Source organism: Macrotis lagotis, chromosome 1 (assembly GCF_037893015.1).
Source record: "Macrotis lagotis isolate mMagLag1 chromosome 1, bilby.v1.9.chrom.fasta, whole genome shotgun sequence".
NCBI lineage: Eukaryota > Metazoa > Chordata > Mammalia > Peramelemorphia > Peramelidae > Macrotis > Macrotis lagotis.
This window is the reverse complement of record NC_133658.1, coordinates 778,928,653-778,938,169: the sequence shown is the minus strand read 5'-3', so window position 1 is coordinate 778,938,169 and position 9,517 is coordinate 778,928,653. Positions and strand designations below refer to the sequence as shown.

Below are 9,517 nucleotides of genomic sequence, written 5' to 3'. Positions count from 1 at the left end.
GCTTTTTTTGCTCATTTTGGTTATTTGAGCTCTACTTGTAGGGTATAGGGAGTATAGAATCAAAGTTTTTATGCTAGTGCTAGGGTCTGATCCCTGTCTTATCACTGGCCAAAATGTTGCCTTTGCAATAGTTTGTTTCTTCCTTTATGTTTGTGTTCTGCCTATGTTGTGATTTGTACCAACCCAGTCCTGTCTCCAAAATATTAAACAAAAAAGGGCTTTGCCTCAGGACGTTTGTGTAATAAAAAGCATTTTATCTTAAGCAAATGGATTCAAATAAGAGCTCTCACTTGTAATAGCTGTTGGCTTTGGTAGTCACTATACATCTTTGAGGCTTAGTTTCCTCATTTGTAAAAAAAAATTCTCCTTGACAATCCTTTTAAACTCTAAATCTTATCACATTTTTTAAAATTTTTTTTCTTTGCAAGGCAATGGGGTTAGGCTTGCCCAAGGCCACACAGCTAGGTAATTATTAAGTGTCTGAGGCAGGACTTGAACTCAGGTACTCCTGACTCTAGGGCTGATGATCTCTCCACTGTGCCACCAAACCACCCCCATAAATCTTATTACTTTTGATCAAATGTATGAAGTGAATATTTAACACATATAAAATAATAATAGTGAAAACATACCTATATCCCATTTTCCTCCAGGGCTAATTGTCTATCTAGAATTGAGGAATATTGAATACTAGAAACAAGGTTAACTAACCTATATATAATCCCTTGCAATTTACATATTGACTTTGAAAATAACATATAAAGGTTATCTATCATCTAATAATGTTTAATTTATCTTATCAAATATTTCTGAATTCCACTTTAGTCTGGTTTTGTGCAACTCAGGAATTTTGGGAGATAGGTCTTAGGTTGAGTTACATTTTAGGCACTATGACGTCTTATTTATTCAATTCCTTGAATCCATATACAACATATTAAATTAAATTTAACTAACATGTAGTAAGTGCTCGTTTCTTGTAAAACACAGTTCTAGTTAAAAAATATACTGTTCAAATAAGATGCTTAAATAAGAAATGAAATTTTTTTTGTTATTGCACATCATTCCTTTATTACAGTGAACATCAAAAAAGGGGAGGGGTAAGGGGTTAGTACAGATATGTCAAAACTGATGAAGATCTGGTGGGGTGGATATGAGGAGGAATGCAATGGGACACTGAAACCTATCAGCATAATCTTGGGGCATTTCAGTGCCACAAAAAGAGTAGGGGCTATAAAATAGAGTGGGATATATTCTTCTATCCCTATGAAATCAAGGAACTTTCCTCTGATGCAGCTTGATATCTCTGAATGACTAACAAGTGGAACAGTTTAATTTCAAAAGTCACTAATAACCAGTCTGAAAGGGTCTTTTGATAAAGCAAATGCAACAAGTAAAAATGATCTCAACCTCCCATACTCATTTATCTTGTTTTATGGAAGGCACTTCCAAACAAGATTTAATGATTTGTTAAATGTCAACCTGGGTTATAGGCAGCTTCTTTCAAAAGCCACTAAGCAGGCTGTCCTAGTGGCAGAACTGGCTCATCTGAATAATTGGAACAATTGCTTCTATCAACTCCCCACATTGATCTTTTCTTACTTTGTCACTTTTTCTTACTTTGTCAGCTCTAATTAGATCTTTAGTGAGCCAAACCACCAGGAGGCATTCTGACTACTATGGTTGGGGGGGGGGGGGGGCAAGAGCAGAGAAAGGAATTGGCTTAAAATAGGAAGAAATGAGAAGAAGAAACATTGATCCCTCACTTGCAACTAGTGTTGTGATACCTGAGGAGATGGTCAGTGTTTGGAACAGGCTAGGGAGAGATGTGTGGTGGAGATGAGAAAGGAAGGACCTGGCCTCTGCTGGTAGAGTGTGAGTAGCCTACTTTCACTTCTTAACCTTGCCCTGGGCTGTCACAGCCTCTGACTTTGCAAAAGGTCTCTTCATCTCTAAGGAACTGCATGGACTTGATGGGTTTCAGATTCTTATCTAACTCATACATAATGGCAATGCTAATGGGCAGATTCAGTGCCATGATTTATTCTTCAGACAGACTCTCAAGATGAATGAAAATCCTTGAAAGACAATTGCCATGGGCTACCATCAGAACCTGTTTCCTGTCCTTGACCAGAGGGATGATCTCCTCATTCCAGAAGGATAGAACCCAGGAAGTGGTGTTTTTCAAGCTCTCACAAGAGGGCAGCTGATCCTTAGTAAGATCTGTGGAGAGACGATCCTTGTTGATGTAAGAAAGTTTGGTCAAGCTCCTTTGGAAGTGGAAAGATGTCAGAGGACCGCTGCCAGATCTTCACCTGGCTCTCACCATGCTTAGTAGCTCTCTTTGCTATGTTGAAGCCTGTCGGACCCCCATTGTGCCCTCATTGAAGCTTCAAGTTTCCAGGACCAGTGACATATCTGGTCATTGGCTCTCTTCTGGACAAAGGTGAAACAGATATCAAATTCATAGCCTGTGTCTCGAAGCACCTGGACAGCCCGGTTTTCATCCTCTTGCTCAGTTGTGCATCTTAGTGGTTGCTGAAGCAGTTCTCCAGATTCCAAGTCTGACCATCTTATAGGAGGCCATGGCAGGCCAGAGGCTCTGGGTAGGTGGTACTGAGGACATCTGTGACAGGCAAGTGAACACTGAGAATCTCTATCACTTAGTTTTTTAAAGAGAAAACTCATTTTCTTTCTTGGGGTAGGGGGAAAAGGAAGGTATAATCAGAAAATAAGTATAAAATGGGATCAAAAGGCATTGATACAAGTTTTACTTTTAAAAATCAATGATTACACACAAGGAAAAAGAAGAAAAAGAAAATTCTTGTCCATGGAAGTTGTAATATAGTGCAGGGGAAAAACAAGCACAAATAAATATCAGGCATACAAATTCAATAGTATTAAAAAATAAAATGCTAAGTGAGGTTTCCGGAGAGAACTGAATTAACAAAAGAGATTTTGAGAAGACATGTTATCAGTATCTTCTAGTTGACCATTACTGGGCAGCCAGAAGTAGAATAATTTTCCCCTTGCTTCTTCAGCTGCTCTCCTTCTTGAAGACACCAATCTACAAGTATGAAGTGATTATCCTTTCTCTTAGCAAGGTACACTGCTCAGGTCCATGCAAATACTGGTAAGGCATCACAATATTTTGATTTAAAATGAAAAGATCTCGGAGTCTGGAGACTGAACCCCAGAATGAAAAAAAGTAATCTATTTGAGTCAAATTGGTCCATTATCTGTCTAGTGGGTGTTGAGAAATTCTATATCAGTATTAAGGCTATCCATTCCAAAGCATTTTTATTACATTTTAATTTTCCCAATTGGATGAAAAAATAATTAACATTCACTTTTGTAAAATTTTGAGTTCCAAATTCTTTACCTCCTTTCCTCCCCTACCCATCTCTGAGCCAGCAAACAATTTAATGTAGATTACACATTTTACATCATTTAAAACATTCTATATGAAAAAATATACTGACAAAACAGTCATGAAACATACGCTTCTTATTTCTGAGATGATTAGTTCTTTTTTTGGATGTGGACAGCATTTTTCATTAAGAGCTCTTTGGAATTGTCTTAGGTAGTTACATTTTTGATAACAGCTAAGTCACATCCTACAATATTATTGTTACTGTGTACTATGTTCTTTTGGTTCTGCTTTTTCACTCTGCATTAGTCCATATAAATCTTTTCAGTTTTTTTTTTCTGAGAGCATCCTGCTCATTATATGTTATAGTACAATAATATTCCATTTCAATCATTTACTACATTTTTAGTCATTCTCTTATGAATCCTACTTCCTCCAATTTTTAATTATTTAGTTACTACCAAAAGCTGCTATAAATATTTTTTACATAAAAGTCATTTCCCCCTTTTTAATTTCTTTGTGATACAGAACTATTAGGAATATTATGAGATCAAAGGGCATGCAAAGTTATATTGCACTTTAAGCATAATTTCAAATTCTTATCAAGAATTGTTAAGATTATTTCACAACTCAATTTCACAACAATTTCCTATTGCATTTTATCTCAATTTTCCAACATCCATTATAACATTGACATCCTTTTTCTGTCATATTAGCTAATCTGATAGGTGAGAAGGGATATCTCAGAGTTGTTTTCATTAGTCTTTCTCTTTTCAGTAGTGATTTAGAGCATTTTTTACATGACTATGGATAACTTAGATTTATTCTGAAAACTTGTCCACTACCTTTGACAGTTTATCAATTATAGAATGACTTGTATCTTACAAAATTGAATTAGCTTGTTATATAATTGAAAGATGCTTTAATCAGAGAAAATTGATTTAAAAATCTTTCCCTCAACTTTCTACTTATCTTCTAATTTTGGCTTTTTTGGTTTTGTTTGTGCAAAACTTTATAATTTAATATAATCAAACGATCCATTTAATGCTTTCTATGGATGCTTGTTCCCAAACCATTGCTTTATCCAAACATATGACAGGTAAACTATTCTTTGTTTTACTAATTTTCCAATGAAATCATCTTTTATATCTAAATCGGTTACCCATTTTGACCGTATCTTGGTATGTAGTATAAATTGTTTACCTACATCCAGTTTCTGTCAATCTGTTTACCAGTTGTCAGATATTTTCCTTTAAATAGCTTGCTTTCATGTTCAAAAAACTTGAATTTGGAGGTTGATCATTTATGAATTGGAGAGTAGGTTATTTTTATAAATTTTACTCAGTTCTCTATATTTTTGGGAAATGAGGCATCAGAGAAACTTGCTTCAGTTGTTTTTTCATTTTTACTATAGTTAACTGTACTTCCCTGTATTCTATTCCTCCCTCATGCTGTTTATTCTCTCTCCTTTCACTTTGTTCCTGCTCATAGATGTTTGTTTCTAACTATCCCCTCCCACAAGCTGCCTTTTCTTCATCCTTCCTTTTATCCCCCCTTTCCTCCTATTTTCTTGTAGGATAGATTTCTATACCCAATTTTGTGTTCAAGTTATTTCCTCCTTGAGACAATTTTGATGAGAATTAAGTTCACTCTCTTGTCTTCAATTTCCCTTCTTCACTGTAATAAAAATTTTTTCCATCTCTCTTTTATGTGAGATAATTCTACCTCTTTTTTCTTTCTCCTAGTACATTACTCTCTCACCACTTAATTTTAGACTTTTAGATATCCTTTCATATTCAACTCATACCTAGGCCCTCTGGCTACTGTCTTCTTATAACTGTCCTAATAATGAGAAAGTTCTTATGAGTTATCAGTATTATCTTCTCATGTAGGAATATAAATAATACAACATTAATAATTCTCTTAAAATATTTCCCTTTTAGGCAGCTAGGTGGTGCAGTAGATAAAGCACTGGCCCTGGAGTCAGGAGTACCTGGGTTCAAATCCAGTCTCAGACACTTGATAATTACATAGCTGTGTGGCCTGGGCAATCCACTTAACCCCATTTGCCTTGCAAAAACCTTAAAAAAATTATTTCCCTTTCCTGTTTACATTTTTTTTGCTTGTCTTGAGTTTTAGATTTGAAAGTCAAATTTTCCATTCACCTCTGATGTATTCATCAGGAGAGTTTGAAATGAGTGTTCATCTATTCCCAATGAAGAGTATGTTCACATTTTCTGAGTAATTGGTTTTTGGAGGTTATCCAAGTTCTTTTTTCTTCTGCAATATCATATTCCAAACAATATGATCCTTTAATATAGAAAATGTTAGATCTTGTGTTATCCTGACTGACTCTCCATGATACTGTAATTGTTTCTTTCTGGCTGCTTGTAATTTATTCTCCTTGACCTAGGAGTGCTGAAATTTGATATATTCCTTGGACTTTCCATTTTAGGATCTCTTTTAGTGATTCTTTAAATTTCTACTTTACTCTGTTTTTAGATTATCAGGAAAATTTTCCTTGGTAATATTTTGACAGAGCATGTCTAGACTCTTTTTATGGATCATGATTTTCAGGTCTCCTGTATGCTCTTTTCCAAGTCAGGTGTTTTTCCAACAAAATATTTCACATTGTCTTCTATTCTTTCATTCTTTTGGTTTTGTTTTATTTTTTCTTGACTTCCTTTAAAGTCAATAGCTTTCAGTTGCTATTTTTAAGAAATGTTTAGGGAATCATTTTCTTCAGGGAGTTTTTGTATCTCCTTTATCCATTTGCCAATTCTATTTTTAAGGATTTTTTTTATCAGTTTATTTTGTTCCTCTTTTTCATTTGTCCAGTTCTGATCTTTTAAGACCTTCAAGGCCTATGCCTGGTCTCCTGGAGCCAGGACTATGCTGATGTAGCCTATGCTAGACTGTACTTCTCTTTCCAACAGACCTTCCTACCAATATTCCAAGTTGTCTTGGGCTAGAAAACTGTTTTATTGCATCTTCTTGGGAGTTTCTGCCACCCAAAATTTTAGTGCTATTATTTAAAATTATTTGGAGAGGTTTAGGGGATAGCACAGACAACTCTCTACCTTTAGTCTACTATATGAGGATCAGCTATTAAAGTGGACTCTGGTGAGAATCTTGCCTTCAATGACAGAGAGAGAGAGAGAGAGAGAGAGAGAGAGAGAGAGAGAGAGAGAGAGAGAGATCATTATCATTCTATATTTGGCACTGGACAATCTTTTTCCTTTACCTTCATAGCAATGGTTGATGTAGGAACTTTTTAACTCCTTAGATAAAATGTCCACATATAAACCAGAAAATCAGTCAGTTTTTGAATGACCAGTGGGACTTCTACTTAATAAATCTAAACTAGAACTTGACCAGGTGATTTTCCACACAAGGCAGTCTAATGACATTTGAAATCTTCAGGTGGAAGTTTCATTAGAGAGGAATTAAATTCAAGGGATGTACACAGTCACTGATGTCATCATTATTTGAGAATCATCTGTTGAAAAAACTATGGAAGTGTTCAGCCATTTTCCTACTATCATATCCTTATCACTAATCAATGCAATTATATCACCACTGAGGAGGTGAAATACTCCATTGCTTTCAGTGCATGATAAAAGTTCTTTGTATTGTTACTAGCAGCCTAAAACTAAATCACCTCTGCCTCAACCAAAGCAAGAATTCTGCACTTCTGTAAGTTTCATTTGCACATTGCTGCATAAAAATATCTTAATAAGTCCCTTTTGATTAAATGATTATTTAGCATAAATTTGGTACTTGGAACTCTACAGTGATTGTGTATAGTATATTATTTGAGCCACACAACTACCTTATGAGGTAGTTAGTACAGACATTGTTATACTATTCTATATCTTAGAAAGCTGAATCTCAGAGAATAAATGATTTATCCAACATCAGTTTCAGAGGTAGGATTAAATCCAAAATCATCATGATTACAGGTCTCATAAACTCTATTTTATACCACATTAACTCCAAGAATATTATAAAACAGAAAGCTGGAAAATAATTTTCACAACCAATGTTTATGATAAATGACTCATTTCTAAATATATAGAGAACTGAGACAAATTAAATAAGAATACAAGTCATTCTCTAATTAATGGCTTGTCAAAGGATATGAACAGGACATTTCAGATTAAGAAATTAAAACTATATATAGTCATGTGAAAAGATACTCTAAATCATTATTGATTAGAAAAAGCAAATTAAATTAACTGCCTATAAGGTAAGCTAAAATGATAAAAAAAAAGGAAAAATGATCAATTTTGAAGAGGATATGAGGAAATTGGGACACTAATGAACTGTTCATGGAGCTGTGAACTTATGTAAATCTTTGATCTAATAATACCATTATTAGGTCTATATTGCAAAGATATCATAAAACAGGAAAAGTTACACATGCTGAAAAATATTTATAGCAGCTCTTTGTGAAGTGACAAAGAACTGGAAATTGAGGGGATGCCAATCAATTTGGAGAATGGTTAAAAATTTTATGGAATAGGAATGCTATGGAGTACTATTTTTCTTTAAGAAATAATGGACAACCAGACTAGAAAATCCTGGAAGTACTTGTAAGAACTGATTGATGCTGAATGAAGTGAGCATAACTAGGACAACATTGTACACATTAATGGCAAAACAGTGAGTTGATCAACTATGTGGGACATACCTTCTTTCAGCAGTTCATTGATTAAGGACTATCTTAAAAGACCTGTTATGGAAAATGCCATAGACATCCAAAAAAAAAAAAAAACTACCTTCGCATTTAATTGGAAAAAATAAATTAAACAAAAAGACAAGTATTCATGTTTAAATTATCCCATATTCTGAATAAGGGCCTTTTCTGTTATGTGCCACAAGAATCAGAATTGATTAACTGAGTATAACTTATTATAGGAATATATATATATATATACATATATATATATATATATATATAGGAAGATTAAGGGGGAATTGTATATGTATATTTTTTATATATGTGTGTATGTATTTGAGTGCATATATGTGTGTCTACACACATATGCAAAAATACATATATATTTATTTCAGTTCTGTTCATTTATAATGTATATCATATCAAACGATATCCCACTGGCAGGTATACTGAAGAAGTGACCCAACAGGTCATTTCAATCTCTTATTTCTATGATTCCAAGAACATGTTCTGACAAAGTAAGCACTAGGGCAGCCCAATACACTCTAAATTTGTGTGGCCATGAATCAGAATTTAAAGTTGACAGCTATAATACATATAAACATCCTTGAATGAAAGAAAGGGTCATTTTACCTGGCTACCAGGTGAAGCTATAGCTGCAGAGTATTCAGCCCAATGCATTTGCTGATTGAACTACTGTTCATTAGTCTTTTGAATCATTGAAATGACCTGAAGCAAAAGAAGTAGAAAATATAGGATCATACCATGGATTTTATTTCCCCTACATACATTCCACAAGGTGATTTAAAAAAATGAATTATGGAGGAACTCTTTAACTTAGAAATTATGAACAAAAATTAGAAAAAAATCATCATTTAGGTAAGGAACAGTGAGCTCAAGAGATAAAAAATGATCCCTCCAAGAATTCCATAAGAGTGTTGTCAGCACAAAGAATTTTTCTGGAAGAAGGAGCCAACCAAAAATTATAGGAAATTTATGGAAGGAAAGAACCACATCAAACTAAGACAAGTTGCCTTATTTTTCAGAACACAGTCAAATATTTATCTTCATGTCATCTACTATCACTAAGGTTCAAAATAGAAAGAACTGCTGAATTTTGAAATTTAAAAAAAGGAAAAATAATAGCTGACTTGATTACTCAAAAAAACTCCCCCAAAGTTTGTTAGGTAATGGATTAAGGTTATTGGTATCTGCCTTGGCTCTTGCCTTATATCCTGTTAAGGAGCTTGGCAAGAATTCATTTGGGGAAAGCCAATGAATAAACTGTATTTATTCCATAGTCATTTATCTTAAAGCCATAGAGCATCAAGTTGATGTTGAGTTGCTGAGAGTGCTCACTATCAGATGGCAATTCATCAGACTTGCTGCAAAGGCTGTACTTGCCAGGGTAAAGAAAGAGAATTGGAAGTTTTGAACTGAAGACATGGGGGTCAATGAGCTCATGATTA

The 9,517-nt window shown here is 34.3% G+C and overlaps 1 pseudogene; it reads right to left on the bottom strand.

Moving 5' to 3' along the window:
• Positions 1–1,887: 1,887 nt before the first annotated feature.
• Positions 1,888–2,685, bottom strand: LOC141506974 (phosphoglycerate mutase 1-like; annotated as a pseudogene).
• Positions 2,686–9,517: the final 6,832 nt, after the last annotated feature.